The sequence below is a fragment of the Thermobia domestica genome, chromosome 2 (genome assembly GCF_964235325.1).
Source record: "Thermobia domestica chromosome 2, izTheDome1.hap1.1, whole genome shotgun sequence".
NCBI classification, from domain to species: Eukaryota; Metazoa; Arthropoda; class Insecta; order Zygentoma; family Lepismatidae; genus Thermobia; species Thermobia domestica.
The window spans coordinates 89,154,725-89,173,329 of record NC_137455.1 but is presented as its reverse complement, the minus strand read 5'-3'; the positions used below and the strand labels follow the sequence as shown (position 1 = coordinate 89,173,329).

The window sequence follows — 18,605 nt, the reverse complement described above, 5'->3', positions numbered from 1 at the left end:
TGTTTGTTCACCACAAAGATCACTTGACGCGAACTGGAATCGAACCAAGGACCTCATGCACCAGAAGTGAACGCATTGAACCACTGCAGTCCTATGTGATTAATTTGAAATTAATCTACTGCCGTAAACCAACGTGATATATGATATAAACTGGACGCCGGGTAAGTAGAATTTCTGGAAGTTCTTGTTTTGGGTTCTTTAAAGAACTTTCGAAAGAACTTGTTGGACTTCTCATTTTCTTCTGCTTCTAATTTCATCCAGTCTCCTATTTTCCTTTCTAAAATGGCCACATTTTATTGTCTAACTACACAAACTTTTGAATTTCAAATAAAATTTTGATAATTTCACTCCTCAATGTTCCTTAATGGTCAAATTATCACAAAAGATATTTTAAAAATGCTTTAAAAAAAAATCTATCTGTTCGAATCGTTATAATAGACCAAAGTCACTCATTTTTTAAGCATGTGGTTCTAAAGATACGTTAACACGCTTAACTCAAATGTTCGTAAATTAAAGAAAATTTGTCTCGTTTTTATGAGGTGGTCACGAGGTCAAATCTTATACCAGCAACACAAAGCTTTTGAAAACTAAGACACCAACACATACGGAACAGCTGTCATGTTCCCGCCACCTACTGCTAACTCTGAGTATTATTGGGACGGTTTTATAGGTGACAATTGAGATAGGAAGAAAATGCTGATTTTTGTAGCACATATCGACACCGCTTCAGGAATAGTAATAACGTATTTGATATGTTTTAGATGAAAGTAGAAAGAAGCAGAGATAAAAAGTAAAGAGAAGAAAGAAAATAAAAAAGGTAATATGTAATACAATGTGTTAATGTCATTAGCTTTTTTTCTACATTAAAAGGAGTCACTTCGAGCAACAAAGTTTTGTAAACAGGTAATCTTCAGCAGATCTAATCGCGTACAAAGCCGTTTTTTTGTATTCCTCTAGAGGGAGAGTTAGATCGAGGGTCAAAATTTATACATTGTAACAACTTTTTCTTTTTTTTTTTAAAAAAAAAAAAGATTACCCTGCGTTAGCGACTGTATATCACGCAACAACTGTGTTCTACGGATATATGGGTTGTCGTCATATCAGGGTGGATTCCGGAGTCCATCTATCTATCAAGGGTGGCTGGTGAATTAATGATGCTAATCGTTATTTATTCCACTCATTTCTTTATATTCGACAGGCGGTGGTAACGCTGAAGTCGTTTCGTAGGGATTAACGGCGCTAACGCCGAAGATTGCCGGGAAAGTCACAGAGGCAATTCCTACAGAAGTTATTTTCTACAGTACTATAGGTATACTACATTGACTTGACACTTAGTCTTCCGTTCCAAGCGCTGCTATCGGCTGAAGGAGTTCCACTTCCTTTTGCTGAGGCTCTCTAGCTTAGCAACAGCTGAACCCTTATTGGCTCAACGCATAGGTGTGTAGAGGGTGTGAGCTTTAATTCGCATTTTTGCCACGACTCAAGACATTTTGGCAGCACTAGAGGATGTTCTCCTTTTATCCAAGTTCTGAATTAAAACCCAGCAACAAGTGCTTACAGCTAGTAATAAAGAAAATAATGTTTTTGAACATCTGATAATATAGGATTATACAAAATGCTAAGTCAACGCGGCGCGTGGAGTTTCTGTGAATTATTGAGGATGACAGGCAAATCAGTAGTTTTAGTTCAGGTACAAACAATCAACGGCATCAATGCCAACTGCGTAACAGAAAGAGGTAAATTCTTCAATCGAGTGCAATCAGGTAAAGGACTCTAGAGGAGAGTCAGAATGTTATGCAACTGATGACACCCACGATATTGAGAAGCATAAAGCTACTGAAGTGAAATCTTAGCAGCTAATGTTTCCGGAACGTCAAGACATTTTGCGGCCATCCGTCAGTGGCGCCTAGAGCATGTTAAGTATAATTTAATTCTATTCTTTGTTAATTTCAAATTTTATTACTGTTGCTTGCATAAGTTAGTTTCCTCGTGAATATATCTTGCAAAGAAAACACTCAATTTCACCTAGGTGCCAGTTAAGTTTTAAGTATACCACATAGAGATCCAAGGTCTCTAAAAAAAAATTTTTCTGGAAAAACGAAGTTTTTCTACGTTCTTTTTTGATGGTGACATTTTGAAGCCTTTTAAAATATATATTTCGAGTTTAATGAAAATAAAACAATTATAACGCGAAAATACATTTAATTACTGTATTCTGTAGAATAAAAGCACAAAAAAATCCGGAATCATAGAAAATCGGTCATTTAACAGGAAAGAGAAAAGAAATCGGTGGACGCGGTGGGCTTTCTGTTTTCAACGAATTGTTTGTAGAACTATTAAAGTAATGTTCAACGACAAAGATGTTTTCATAAATAATAATAATAATAATAATAATAATAATAATAATAATAATAATAATAATAATAATAATAATAATAGTATTAGTAATAACTCTTCTGGAAATGTACTAACTTCGAGGAACAACATTATCATTCATAAATTTCCAGAAACTAAAACTGGAAACGTTTTAGGAGCTGGATACGAATCTAGAAGATTATGTGGGACAAGTATATCTATCTATCTATATACGTAGCATTTATTGAGGTTGTTAAATTCAAGGAAAACTGTTAAAAACACAGGATCCAAGTTCCCTATCTCAAATGTCTGACACGATATAATAGCAAGAAAAGAAACAGTTATTTGAATATGAAGTTCTATTATTGTTAAATTAATATCGTATTCAAAACTGCCGTTAATAGCATTAATATTACAAAATGAATTCATATTAGCTTCTATTAAGCTCATAATAGTGCAAGGAGAACGAAATATAAGTGAAACTTTATAACAAAATTAAATGGATTTTGTATGTTTGTTTTTTCTTTGTGATATGGAGTCGCGTTCAGGGCCGGATTTCCCAATAGGCCCGGGCCTATGGGCGCAAGCTCCAAGGGGGCGCACAGCCGAGAGAAGAAAATTAAATAAAAATATCTACAAATAAAAATAAATAGCCATAACTTAACATATTTTTTAAAAAATCAGGCAAATAAAGCATTCTGATTTTGAAGTTCATTGGAACAAATAATTGTTGGTAAAGTTAAACTATTTTTCAACATTATGCATCAACTTCGTTACAACATTGATCTCAAACACGGGAGAACTGGCTGTAGGGATGTCATTGAGCGTAGTACAATTTACTATTTGTACATACAAAATATCTAGTTTTACTTTCAAACACAGTTTTTGTGTCACGTTATCAAAATACTTCATGTAAGCTGTGTTTCTGAGATTAAAACTATTTTATAATACATTACAGAGTTTTTTTTTATTTATTTTCCCAAACGGCTAAATTGAACAAAACCAAAGTTATTCATCAATCTTTTGTTAATATATTAACGGTATTTTGTTAAGCCCAGAACCAAGCAAGTTCCTCAAAAAACTTGCAATGATAAAATTGCATCGTGGAGTGGTGTTTAACCAATTAACATATAGGCCTGATATAATTTTTTAATAAAGGTTTTTAGGAAAGTAACTTTAACCAGATTAGGGAGCGGAAAAAATTATTGGGCCAAGGGGCGCCAAAATGCTAAATCCGGCCCTGGTCGCGTTAGCTCAGTGGTAGCTGCTTATCTCTGGGACGTGGGACCTTTGAGTCAATCCCAGCTCCCAATTGGTTTTGCATAGAAAGGCATTTTATTTAGGGACAAATTTCTGCAGGCAACTATATAAATAGTAAATAATAGGAATGTCATTGAGCGTAGTACAATTTACTATGTACAAATGTACAATACTGTGGTCTCTTGAACGCAAAATAAATAAATAAATAAATAAATAAATACAGTTTTATTTTATGTTTGCAAGTGTAAAATCAATACAAATGCTATACAACGATTAAAATATGTAAGTCATATGAAAAAGATATGTATTAAATATTATTTTCCGACAGCGTAGTATTTCTTCAGAGTACCAGTATTTTATTTTACAAGTCTACTAATGTGAAAATATTACAATTCCTATACAAACTCGTACCAGTGCAAAAATCCAGACTAGGGTACTTATGCGTGGGTTCTCGGGGTTTTCCCGTTTCCTTCCACTTTCTTCATTCCACCATTTCATTCATTTTTCATCACCGTTTCCTTTAGCCTAGCCATCATAAACGCGGGACATAAAACTTAAAGATTTCATTGCATTTGAGGTACCTGTATAAGCAACATACAAGCACTAACCTAACCTACCTTACTTTATGATCCCTACCAATAAAGGTGTCCGGTAGGTAAGACATCCGCAAAACACGAGGGATGTTTTCACTATTTCTTAAGGGTGTTTCAACGTATGGGTATATCTACGGACGCAATCTTATAGCGGCCAATTAGCTACGCCCTACTTTACTAGTTTTAAAATAACATTTATTTGGGGGGGGGATAGGCACCTACCACAAGTTTATTAGTTTGTATCTTTTGCACCGTACTTCCTATTGCATATGTCTTTATCTTGTATTTATACACAACTCGTGAAATTAAAAAAATACCATTATTTCTGGTGCCACCTTGAACTTTATCTATGTTAAATGGAATATCGTCGTCTTAGTGCAAATATTTTTAAAGATCAAGAAGAAAATTAGTGAATTGTAAATTTTCAACAATTCTTCCCTTGGGTGTACCTAAACTTAACCTGTACGTATTCCAAATGGTGCAGCTTTAGTTTTGGCGACCCAGTTTGGAATATTTACAGGTAAAATTCAACACGTAGCATGAAAAGACATGTTTATAAGGAACCAAGCGACAGAATTAAATACAAAGTAATACAGCTGTATTTTATGTTTACAAGTGTAGGGAAACTAGTGTAAAATCATTACAAGTGTTTTACGACGGATAAAATAAGTGAGTACATATGAAAGATGACTCTATTAGATGCTATTTTCTACCACTGCATATTTCTGAACAATAAAGAACAAGAATCTGTCTTTTATATTTAAAAATGGAGCGTTAATATTGTAAACCATGACAAGTGCTATTGAAAGTCGTATAATTGTCCAAACCTACTTTCCCACTACCTTCGCTTGCGCGCCTGCTCCCTAGGAATGCATCCCCGCGCAGGCCCACGAACTTCGCCCTGCTCTGACTCGGTTAAATAGCAATAGTGCTTTTTAGCTGCCACCTAGCAGAGGTAGTTGTGTTTATTTGTACTGTAGTTTTTTAGCCACATATCCCGAAAGCAATATTTATATGGAAATCGTAAGGATAATTGCAAATTTTCATCAATTACTACTGGCGGCCCCCTTGAATTTTATCTATGCCAAGTGATATGCTTTCATATTGCCCAGTAGACCTTTTCAGAGACAATAACACGGAAATTAGTGAAAGAATAGTAACTTTTCAACAATTCTTTCCAATGGTGTGCCAAAAGTAAACATGTACGTTCTAAATTATGTATTTTTAAAAATTTTACTTGTATCAAACTAAAATCGCCTAGCACTATTCCGGCATCATACATAATTACTAACTAATAGATTTAATACATATACTGATACTACATTTCATAAATTTCATAGTATGAGTTATCCACGTGTAAGAAAAAAAACGCTACTATCAATCAATAAATCATCACAAACTACCTTTATAATTTATTCGAATTTCGAAACTAGACTTTCTTTAATACAATAGTTATCGTTTTGATAATTTGGAACAAGCAGTGTTACAAGCCATAGAACTTTAACTAAAGTCATTATTCACTTTCAGTTCACTGACAAAAGTAGAACGATAAGATAATGTAGCCGTTAGGCTATGTGATCTTTGCTATCAATAAAGGAAAAGGAAAGTAAGTTCTGCAATTTGGAAGTGTTTACTTTTGCAATTTTAGGTGAGAACAATGTGGTCAATCAATTTGAAGATTTTGAATCTTTTCTTGCCAAGCAATTTTCTCACAGCTGTTAATTGGCAATCTTGTATATTTCTCAGCACCCAAGAGGCCTCACTGATTATCTCATGCCACACATAAAAGAAAATGAAAACATGGTCTGAAAGTGCAAGGTCATATACCATACTTTTTTTCTGTTATGTTGAATGAGATACGTGTGACACACCTTCGATGAGATTGATAAGAAGGTAGTAGGAATTTGAGCAAGGCAACACGTATTCAGCGGTGAGTAGTAATGATAAATACATTTTATTAACAAAGGATAAGTGCAAGGATGTTAAATGAGTTTTTTTTTTTTTTTTTAATATTTGAATAATTTATTTATGTGTTGCAAGAAAGGAACAGAATATAAATAAATAAAGTGCAGGTCAAGGTTTGGCACACCACTCGAAATAACCGTTGAAAAATTATAATTCTTTTACTGATTTCATTCTTACTCTTTCTAAGATTCGTGCTGGGTGACATGACATTAACCCATGCAGCATAGATAAAAATTCAAAGGGTTAAGTTGAGTTGATTTTGAGTTAACGTCCCGTTCAGCAGCGAGGCTATATAAGACGTGGACCTACTGATTAACGTGGAATCCGAACCACATGAGCTCCCACCGGGAATCGAACCTGGGTCTACCACGCCAAAGGCGCGTACGCTAACCGCTTTGCCACGAAGGAGCTCAAAAATTCAAAGGGGGCCACCAGAAATAATTGCTGTAAAATTACAACTCTTTTGCGATTTAGTTATAATTACAATATCCGAATGTATGGCAGAAAAAGTAAAATTTTAAAAACACACATTAACCTTGTACTAGGTATCTAATAAATGTAAGCAGTGATATCGAGTCAAGGTAGGGCAAAGCCAGTAGGTCTGTGCAGGAATGCGTTTGATGGGAGCAGGCGCGTCAGCGACGTTGAGTAGGGCTATACGCGTAAGTGAGGGTACTGAAATCAAGTGGCTTTTGGTAATGATACGAGTTCCATTAGCACTTGTCACGCTAGTAATGCTATAAGTATAAAATACAGCTTATGTACACCGTGTAGAAATATACTGCCGGTGGAAAGTACCTGATACAGCCATCTTTCATATACACTCAGTTATTTTATCCGTTGGAAAGCAATAGTTTGTGTACTAGTACTGGCAATAATTTTGCACTAGTAAGTCTGCACTTGTAAATTTAAAATACAGATGTGTTACTTTGTACTTAATTCTATCGCGTGCAGAAATTTTTTCTTATAAATATGTCTTCCTATGCACAGTAATGAATTTTACCTGTAAATTTTGGAAAATGTGGTGTGCCTAAAGTTGACCAGCATCTAAATAAGTATGTACGATTGTTTATCGATAGGTATTATCTATCTGTTTAAATGATAAATGGGAAATCGGTGGCTAAATAGGAGAGCTGTAAAGGGTCTCTTGTTCTATTACAGGCCATGTGAACTTGCGTAACGACATCTGTGAGGCGTCTCAGTGTTTTTTATTTTTTTTTTATTTTTCATGATCTTTTACCATTTTTTAAAAGCCTATACAGGGGATGCCATGAAATGATGAACCACATGCAACTTAGACAACCTAGGCTATCTTTGCTTAAGATGATTTTTTTTCTTTGAATTCCTAAAAATGATAAAATAGCCTATATATTCTAGTATTACAGTGAAACCTCCCTTAACGGACACCTCTATAATACGGACAGATTTTTTTGTCCCGGTAAAAATATATGTTCTCTTACGGAACAAAACCCTCCCTTTTACGGACACTCTCAGATACGGACGCGGACAGTCCTTTTCCCCCAAAACGTTTCAATAACCTCTTCATAACGGACAGGAATTATTCTCGGTTCTGGGATATATTACAGTAGACAGAAAAGAATTTTCCCCACAGGTGTATCTATCATGAGTCTAGACCGGTGAACCATCAAACAGAACAGCTTCAAGCTGAACTTGAAATTATTTTTTTCTGCCCTCAATAAACTACTTTCTGGTGGAAATCATAGAAAACCTTCAATAAGTAATAACACTCATGTATGGTCAGTCGTGTAGCCAAGAATTCGGCTTAAGTTTAGAGTTGCCCCTCCAGTCTGAAGTTGCCCTTGGACTTTGTAACATACAAAAAACAGTGTTTAAAGTATTAAAAATTGTTACATTTCACTTAACTTCAGTACTCCGTGTGTTTCACAAAAATTTAAAAGGTTTTCTTCATTATTTTTGCGCATCCGTTACACCTGTTCGCCATATTCGCCATATTTTACAACTACCATGTTGCTGAAACCTTCCGCAATGCTTCCGCATCTGGCAAATAGTACTAACTTCCACATATCTTTTCTCGTATTAAACATAACTCTCCTGCCCAACTTACATTCCTAAACATCAAATAAAAACTTCAAATTATCATTTCTTACCTCATTTCTCCTGTAAATTTTCCTGATTTTTATAAAAAGCGGAGGGGTAACTCTAAACTTAACCCAAGAATTCTATACGAAAGATCTTCCCTTCCCTAACAAATTTAGTCCTTTTTCCTCTGGGTCTTGAATTTTTCCCGACAATTTCATAGATAACAAAACAAACGCTGTTTGCTTTACAATAACATTTTCAACGAACAATATTTCCTCTTACGTTTTTGGAAAAGTAACATTTCTCTTCTTTACCTGATGATACTGGAATAAGTCTGGGTTGGGGTTTTCAAGCATCCTTTTTCACTTTTTCTAATAAGATATTCTTTGTGATTGGGGCTGAGTCAATAAACATATGTAATCACAATAATTTGCTTTTTCATCCATTCCGCCAGTACACAAACATACATACACACACACACATATTTTTTTCGCAACTGTACTGAGGATTTTCAGAGGACACTTGCTAATGAGTTTAACCGGTTAGTTGATTCCTAACGCATGTTTTGAGAAGGTCCTGAGAATTTGAAATAAATTAAAAACGCTTTCCCTCCCACTTTCCCCTCCTATGTAGGAACAACATTATTACCATACACGCATTATCTTTTGCAATATACGAATATATTAACACATCCCCAGCAATAATACTATTTAACAGAAATCAATTTCTTCATCATCCCTCCCAGTAATTCAAATACATACTAAATAGAGTATTTTCATATTGAATTTTATGTAGTTATGCTCATACATAATGCATTTACTGTATATTACTGCATACAGTTACCGTTGCGAGAAATTAAATTACTGTAACCTCTCTGTAACGGACACCTCTCAGTAACGGACAAAAATTAATGTCCCATTGGTGTCCGTTATTGAGAGGTTTCACTGTATTTGTAAATTTAGTACATAAGTTAAATTACGCGTGCAGATTAAGAATACGGTGTGACATTAATACACCATTTCATGACATCATTTCTTCGTGAAAATGGTATCGTAGGCGCTCTACATTTTTTATTTCCTCGACGCATGTCGACCATTTGCATGAACATTTTTAAAATGCCTTCAAACTTATATGGTATAGAACGTTTACATTTACCAGCTTTAGTGAAGGTGGGTATACGTGTAGAAGAAGATAAGTACGAAAAGACTCCCAGCAACCTGTGCTGATGGGCTTTAATCTATTTTGGTTCAGGGGACCTCAGTGGTAGAGCGTTCACCTCTGTTGCTAGTGCTCACTAGTTCGATCCCAGCTCGCCAAGTAAACTTTGTGGTGCACAAACACCGTGTGCGTGTTTTTTCTCGTGGTTCTCTCGTTTCCTCCCACTTTCTTCATTCTTTTCTCTTCATCATTGTCTCCATTAGCCTGACCAGCATATTCGTGGGACGTAAAACTGAGAGATTTCATTTCATTTTACTCTGGTTCAGGGCAGGATAGATCTGAGAGTCCAAGTGCCAACACTGGGTACGTTTCTATTAGCAGACTCATTAACCGATGGTGGGTCAACGTGTGCTAGGTTTGTATTCACACGTTGACCCACTTTCATATAGGTTTGTATTTGTTTCAGTTCAGAGCCAGGCGAATTTGGAGGACTCGTAGGTCTGTAGTATAAGGCATACAAGTGGTATTGGGTTTTCCTGTAAAGGAAGACAAGTGCTAGAAACATTCAATCTGTGCCGAGTGATCACTATCAGTAAAAGCTAGTTTTGTATTACATGTGCATAATCAACCATTGTTATTAACGCTGTTTCTATTCTTACAGATAATACTTATACATGTTTGGCGCCTCGCCTAAATAAGTTCCATAGATATTACTTTTCCTTTGTTTATTAATAATTTTACCTGTAAATTAAAAGAAAATAACTAAAAAATTTTCTGGAATCACGTAGGTTATTCTTTAAAGACCAAATAGTATGTTAAAAAAAGCTGTTTAGAACTTCACATTGTGAAGGAGCTATACGGTTTACTTATTTCATATAAACAAACTTATATTGAATCCTGCGATGACAAACACTGTTACGGTCATGTTTAGTCATTAAGTAACGATATTTAAGTTGTTGCATCGCAATATCGTGTTTGCATCAAATATTCTTTGTTAGGATGGCTTTGAGAGAAATCTTAATGTCCTGCAGCTATATTACTTTGGCTACATGAGATTATAATTGAGAGATAATAACGCTTTTGAAGGCAGAGGTGGGTGTGTTTGTGTGTGTGGAAAGGGGGGTGCGAGGGGGAGAGAAAGGAAGTTTCTTTAAGAAATAGGCAGACATGGTGTTTGATTCTCAGTACACACGAGCAGTGGCAAAGCATATTCTTTAAACAAAGCTTACTAAAAACTCATATGAAGTATTCAATTTAGAAATAATTATTACTGTGATTGTTGAATCGTAAAAGAATATCACATTTACCAATTAATAATAATAATAATAATAATACATTTTATTGTCGAATCAGCTACATAGCCATAGACAATACCAAATTATAACTTACTACAATAATGTACAGCAATAGTGATTGTTCATTATCTACAATAAGTGCTAAAGTACTAAAGTTCACCACAATAACATATCTTAAATATTATTTACCTTACAAAAATCAAATATTATCGTATTAAAAAAAAAAAAAAAAAAAAAAAAAACTCATCTATTGAATAAAATGGTGTTTTTACTAACCAAGAATATAATCTATTTTTGAAGCTACTCATAGGTAGTTGTGTCAGTTCTATAGGTAATTTATTATACAACCTCACACTCATGGATTCATAGCTATTTTGTGATTTTGTTAATCTCAAATATGGTACGTTGACACGTCTATTATTTCTAGTGTTGTATGAGTGTATGTCATGCCTATAGTGTATTTCTGACGTTTTGCCCTTTATGTACATCAACACATTGTGTATATATATAAATTGATTACCGTCATTATTTTTAATCTTATGAATAATGGTTTACAATGACACGTATTCTCTGCATTCATCATTATTCTCACTTTTTTTTTTGTAACAACAGAACGTCATTCACATGGCTACCATTTCCCCATAACAGTATACCATATAGTAAGATACTTTGAAAAAACGCAAAATATGCGGATCTTACATAGTTTTCTGGTACCTGATTCCTCAAATTTTTTATCAAATATATAACTCTTGAAAGTCTTCCTGTAATATATTGAATATGAGAGTCCAATGATAATTTGTTATCAATAATAATGCCCAAAAATTTTACACTGTCCAAATTGTTCTCGGTTGCCATACCTCTTAAACTGAAGTTTAAATGTTTCGTTTTACCTTCATTAAGGAAAAAACCATTCGTCCTAAACCACGATCCAGCTTCATTTAATGTTCTTTCTGTGATTTCTTCTAATTTTTCCAAGTCGTGGCTAACATTGAGAAATGTTGTGTCATCTGCATATAAAATTGAGTGACTAGTTACACAATTTGGTAAGTCATTAACTATTATAGTAGAAAGCAAAGGCCCAAGTACTGAGCCTTGCGGTACACCACATACAACCTGTGCAACTTGTGACTTTTTCCTTCTCACATATACCACTTGCCTACGATCCTTAAGGTAAGTCCTGAATAAATTTAGACCTGTATTTCCTACACCATAATACGCCAGTTTATTTAATAATAGAGTATGGTCAACACAGTCGAAAGCCTTGCTCAGGTCACAGAATGTGGCCCTTGCAAAACCCCTGGACTCAAAAACTTGTAAAACCTTGCTTACTAATGAGTCTATAGCATCAACCGTAGACCTCCCGGCCCTAAATCCAAACTGTGAATCACTAATTATATTAAGTTGTTCTAAATGATCACATAACTGTATTTTTATAATGTATTCGATAATTTTTGAAAAGATAGGGACCAGCGAAACAGGGCGATAGCTAGCTGTACAATGTTTGTCTCCCTTTTTATAAATTGGAACAACCCTAGACATCTTTAGTACGTCAGGTAAAGTATCTTCATTTATACATCTATTTATGCAATATGTAAGTGGATTTACAATGCAACCAATTACTTTTTGAATTAGAGTTGTTGATAAATCATAAATATCAACACTATCCGAGGACTTCATTCTTTTAACAATATCTAAAACCACTGCGGTTGTTACCTTGCTAAAAACTAAATTATTCTGTACCCATTTATTAGAATGCGGTTCAGTTATGTCAAAGACCCCTACATTTGTATTTTTTCGTATTTCCTCAACCGATTTAATAAAGAATGTGTTAAGTTCATCAGGGAAAATGGGTATACTATCCCTATTACCAACTTTAGCTACCTCGTTAATTAATTTCCAAGCCTCTTTGCATTTATTGGGTGCTGCCTCAATTTTTGCTACATTATATAATTTTTTTTGTTTGATTTAACGCTAATTTATAATCCTTTTTTGCTTTCAAATACTTTTCTTTGTTGTTTTCACTTTTATCCCATCTGTATAATGCCAATAATGACATAACTGTACATTTCATAGTTGCAAGTTGGGTAGTATACCAATTTGTATTACCATTTATTTTTTTTACATTCTTTTTGTTAGTCTTCACTTTAACTTTCCTTTGAGGAATAGATGTATTAAACACATTCAAAAAAACTTGCATGAAACGCTCAAACGTATTATTAGCTGATTTCATAGATGTAGGTCCAGTTAACACATTCAACCAATTTACACTATTCAATGAATTTCTAAAATGTAAAATTCTCTCATCGGATATTCGTCTTGTAATTATTATTTTACTCTACTCAATTACACATTTCCTAGCAATAACGGAACTTACTTTAATCCAGACAGAGTCATGATCTGCTAATGTAAAGGTTGTTACATCACTAGATATACGATCTTTTGTTATATTTGTAAATACATTATCAAGACAGGCTAATCCTCTAGTTGGTTTGTCATTCGTATAGTAGAAGTTGTACTCTCTAAGTAAGTTACATAATTCGGATACACTACGTTTGACCTGCCTTACATCAAAGTGGGAGTTTATATCACCCCCAACAACAACACTAAAATACTTCCATGTAGGTCTACTTAAAAATTTAAATATTTTCTCAAGATTTTCTAGGAAAATAACGGGGTTTCCGTCAGGTGACCTATAAACAGATACTATAACTAACTTAAGCTCTTCAATACAGATATCTGTAACCTCAAAATGTAGTTCACTACATAAATAGTTTAAGTCTAATATACTACATTTCATCATATAGGACTTTTTTACATAAATTGCTACACCTCCGCGTTTATGTTTTTCTCTACTATAACTATTGGCTACATAATAATCATCCATCACAATATATGGTATCTCATCTTCATGACACCAATGTTCACTTACACCAAGAACGTCAAATATATTATCTTTAGCATAAATATTTACAGCCAGCTGTTTGTTATTTAAACCTTGTACATTAAGAAAACCTATTTTTAGGTCAAAATTCATATCATCTTCACTTAAGTCAGTCATAGACGTAGTATTATTATTGTTAATCGACTTCCTTTTTGAATTAGTATATTGTTCCATGGTATGATTCCTAATATTAGTTATATTTAGCTTGTACGAAACCGGCCAAACTTCATCTTGAATCAGCTTGGCCTTTAATTCACGTTTCCCTGTTCATTACTCAGCGTGATAATCTTATGATTCATATTACAGTACCTGTTTTCAATAACTTTCCCTATAGACTCACACAACTTCCTTTTACCATAAACATTATAATGCTGACCGTGTCTAGTATGAAGCATTTTGTTAGCTTTATTGATATTTACCACTGTTACATTCTTAAAACGTTTACATATCTTACTGTACACAATGTTTGCTTTTTCTACTTCTTTATTAACAATTGACCAGTCTACAAGATCGTGTCTATGTGGAATACCCATAACTATTACGTTCGTGTGTGTTAGTCCTGCCGAAGTTTTCCGTAGTGCAGCAGCCGCGGCTTCTGTCTCGTTACTAGCAACATCATTCGCACCTCCCATGAGTAAAACAAAGTCTTTATCCGTTAGCTTAGCACAATTATTCCTTACCTCTGTCACAATTTTATCGAATTTCGACCCTGGTTTCACCCATGCTTCTGTATCAAACTTCTTATCATGGCTCATATCTCTTAATATTGTAGAAATTCCACGACCATAACTATCTGCATAGATCTTGATTTTATTATTTCTTACATCTGTCCTATTATCCTTGCACTTTAACTAGATCACTGTGTCACCTTGCACTACCGGCACTGAGTTTTCTTCGTCTACATCTTCTGTTTCTGTTAGTACGGAATATCTATTCGATGTAAGAACACTAATGTAAGGCTCATTGTTTGAAATTTCTATATGCCTAGACCTACGCGGTTTTATTTTTTGCCACTCGGTCTCTACTACCATATTATCCACATCCACATTCGTTTTCCGGTTACTCACATCATGCCTAAGTTGCCTCTCCTCCACAGAAGTATATTCTTGCTTGATTTTCACAATATCACCTTTCAAAATATTAATAACTTCTTTCAAAGACATAATTTCATCTAATAGTTCACTTACCAGATCCCTATTATCACATTCACAGTTCGATTTTCTTTTGTTTTCACACCTTTGAGTAGACGCCATTGTCATTTGTAAGCATCCTTCACAATGCCAGTCATTTTTTGGAATATTATCCGCTCTAACTTCACATTTATCAAAATGATACCATCTATCACAGTTAGCACATATAATTCCGTTACTAACTATTTTGTAGCATTTCGCACAACTAGCATTCCTTTTAACTCTATCTTTTTGCGAACGCGATCTTGACACCACTGCACTATACGGCGCCATCTTAACCCTCGTCTAATTCTGTTAGTACGACAGTTCTGTTAGTAATACCCGTGGGATTATCGCAGAATGTCAATTGTATATTTTGGAAATACACAACGAAGGTAATATTACATATTGCGAAATGAGGACATTTTCTTTTTCTTTTTTCTTTTTTTCTTATTGTACACATGAGAAAGAAAGTATTTGACAGTAGACAAATTTTCATTTGCCAATAACTCGGGAACAAATTAATTAATTTGAATCTTTTTGTTGCTATCCTTAGAATAGTTATAACTTGATAACTTGCAAAAATCGGTACTCTAATAGGTTAATTTGTTGTTGAGTTATTAGGAAAAGAAATTTTGTCAACGGAAGAATACTGTCTTTCGTGACTGTACCGGTACTTAAGATTAGAAATCGAGCAAAAGTTTCTAAACACAGTGGTAGTTTATGCACAAAGAAAAAACTTGAACCCGAACTATGAAAGGCAAATCACTGAGTGTTGGCCTTAATGATCATTCGTTATCCTAAATTACTTTAAAAGAATCGAGACAATTCTTTTAAAAGAAATACATAATCTTAACACAGGGATTTTATTACACTTAATTTTCTGGCATCTGTCGCATAATTTTTGTAGCTCAAGGTAAAAGTTCAATTTGTAATATTCCAAACTTAAGGTTTCATGACGGCGAGGTTTTCCTTCACTGTGTAAGCAACATTGTATTGTATTGGTTTTATTAATCTTTTTTTTTTTTTTTCATATATTTTGCACTGTATTACACTACGTCTGAAGTGAACAAGTCATTTATATAAAAATACGAATATAAAATAATAATAATAATAATGTAAATTACTTAAGATTAGGCTAATAACTCATGCACCACGGTTTTTGCCTCTTCATTACTTCTGAAATACTTGCCTTCCAACGCTTCTTTGAGCGGTCCAAACACATAAAAGTCACCAGGGGCCAGGTCTGGTGGATAAGGTGGATGTGGGAGACATTCAAATTTCAAATCCTGGATAGTCTCAACTGTCAAGAGTTGAGGGCAGTATGCGATCAAGCATTGTTATGCTGTAACAATACGTCCAAAGTCAGAAATTCTCGTCGTTTACTCCGAATTGCCGGGCGAAGACGATTGTGAGCAAATATGAATAAAAAGTACTGTAACTGTTGCCCCCCCCCCCTCTCCATGTAATGTTCTAAAATGACTCTCTTTGCATCGCAAAAGCGTATGAGTAAGACTTTTCCCGCTGGTGGTTGAGTGCGGAAATTTTTGGGTTTCGATGCTGACTATGAATTTTCGATTTATTGAAAAATATGTAGAGATAAATATCTGAAACTGTATCATTTTTGACACATAGTATCACGCTAACATTTGACATAGGAACCACTGTGGTCCAAACATGCATTCCAACGTGATAGGAAATTGTCCATGTCCTTTGGAAAGAAATATTGCTCCAAGTTCCTTAACCAGGTGACCATAAGCTGTTGTGCCTCTTTCAGTGTATCGAATCCGCGCACACGCAGGCTTTTCTTTAGGGATCCAAACAAATGGTAGTCGAAAGGGGCTAAATCAGGGCTATATGGAGAATGTCAAAATTTCCTAGTTGAAGTTCATGATGTGTATGCGTCTATTTTGCTGCATGTAGTCGTGCGTTATTATGCAGTAACAACATCCCCTCTCGTGGTATCTCTTTCGTTTCTGACGTATAGCTGCTTTCAGCTTCTCCATGGTTTGGTAGTACGTGTCTGCAGTAATGCTCGTAATCTTTGTTAGAAATTCAACGTGAATGACAGCCTGACGGTTCCAAAACACAGTAGGCATTGTTTTCTTGGCAGATGTGGTCTTGAATTTCTTGGCCAGCAGCGACGGTTTTCCACATTCGGATTTCTGAAAGACACTTAATTTTCTTGCATGTGGCAGCTCATTTTAGGAAACGCACGTCACGCGGATTTTGTAGCAATTGTCAGCACATGTCCACTCCTCTGGCATGAGCTAGGGTCAATTCATGACACAATGCGGCAGATCCTATTGTTTTTTCCCCGAGTTCGTGAAGGGGATGCACTACACTGGAACATGCCGAGTTGGTTTAACAATCGTCGTGTGCTAGTGGACGAATTTCGCTCAATGACGTGTCGTATGGCCACCGAATCTGTTACTCTGAGCATCCGGACCTTGGCTGATATTCGACATCTTTACAACCTGCACGAAATTTCTGGAACCATCGAGTTGTTGTGCTGAAGTTCACTGCACCTTCCCTTTTGCATGACAAATATTTTGGGTTGGTCTCGTAGCGACATGCCCGAGTTCGAACTCCTGCAGTAATACTTTACGTATCAGACATTGTTGAGCACTCATCGTCACTGCCACCAAACAGTAATTGAAGATGGTGACGGAGTGGCGGCTTCTGTGTTAAATAGTCCCTTTGCCACACTCGTTTTGGGTCAGTTTTACCTTGTACTTCCAGTTGATCATGACGTATACACGCGCTTGCTCTTTGAGTTGTGAAAATATTGCAAGACTCATGAATCACCCTTTTAATAATATAAAACAGATGTTTACATTTTTGGAAACTTTCGTAATTTCTTTAAGAGATAGTTGGTTTTTTTTTTTTTTTTTTTTTTTTTTTTTTGTAAATTCATAAAACACGTAAGACTTATTCTGTGCTTGAACCTGTAAACCGAAATCCATTGTATTTCTTATTGTAGCGACATTTGTTTTTCGCCGTCTATCATATCTCCTTGCATGGTGGTGGTCAACTGACTATCCATCAAAATACAAATCTGATCACTTCAGGGGCACCGACTCTTTGTATAAAGTAAAATACCCTATGTAAGGGTGAATTATCTGTTCCCTTTAGGGTTGCTAGTATCCTTTCATATGTAATGTAGTTATTTGAATTTAAGGCAAAACTATTTGGCAACATATTCTCTTAATGTGTTGAACTATCAAATCGTACAAAAAGTATAAAGTAAAATACTTTTATTCAAAATTATCAATTTCGTTGTTTACCAAAAAAAAAAAAAAAAAAAAAAGCGAAAGAAAGAGAAAGAAAGAGAAAGAAAACGTTACCACATTTAAAACTTCATTAATATCCGTGATAAAGAAGTAAGATCATGAAAAGACCCTCCACTCTTTTGAATCAATTGATGTACTTCAAGAAGTGATAATCAATGATTTTGACAAAAATAAGATGATTTTTTTTTTTAAAAAAAGAAATTCAACTCACTCTAGTTATATTTAATAAGTTCTTTCTAGAGTATTACTTTTAAACTGAGGCTGGAATATAAGAGACTCAATTTTACTACAGGAAAATTATGTTTGAAACATCAAATATATTTTATGTTTAAAATAATTCAATATATTCTGATATATTCTAACTTTGTTGAATATAGGAAACTTAGTGATATTTTCTTAAAGTGGCAGTTCTATAACTTATTTCATGTTCATTTATTCGTGTAGCTGATTATAGGTCCCAGTGGAAGTACGACAGTCGTGACCCAGCATCGTGAGCTTATTTGAAAAGCTACCCG

General features: G+C 34.7%; 1 protein-coding gene and 1 long non-coding RNA gene across 3 annotated transcripts in view; one reads left to right on the top strand and one right to left on the bottom strand.

The window, feature by feature from the left end:
• The window catches only part of LOC145674010 (uncharacterized), a 32,309-nt gene extending 26,561 nt beyond the window's left edge, over positions 1 to 5,748 (bottom strand). The window contains exon 1 of the long non-coding RNA XR_014128872.1: positions 5,612 to 5,748. This is a non-coding gene — a long non-coding RNA (uncharacterized LOC145674010). The remainder of the gene's footprint in view (positions 1 to 5,611) is intronic.
• Positions 5,749 to 5,808: 60 nt separating this feature from the next.
• Positions 5,809 to 18,605, top strand: part of Gale (UDP-galactose 4'-epimerase) — a 44,896-nt gene continuing 32,099 nt past the window's right edge. For both annotated transcript variants that reach the window (XM_081743823.1, XM_081743820.1), the window contains exon 1: positions 5,809 to 6,138. The gene's annotated coding sequence lies outside the window, so the exon portion shown is untranslated. The remainder of the gene's footprint in view (positions 6,139 to 18,605) is intronic.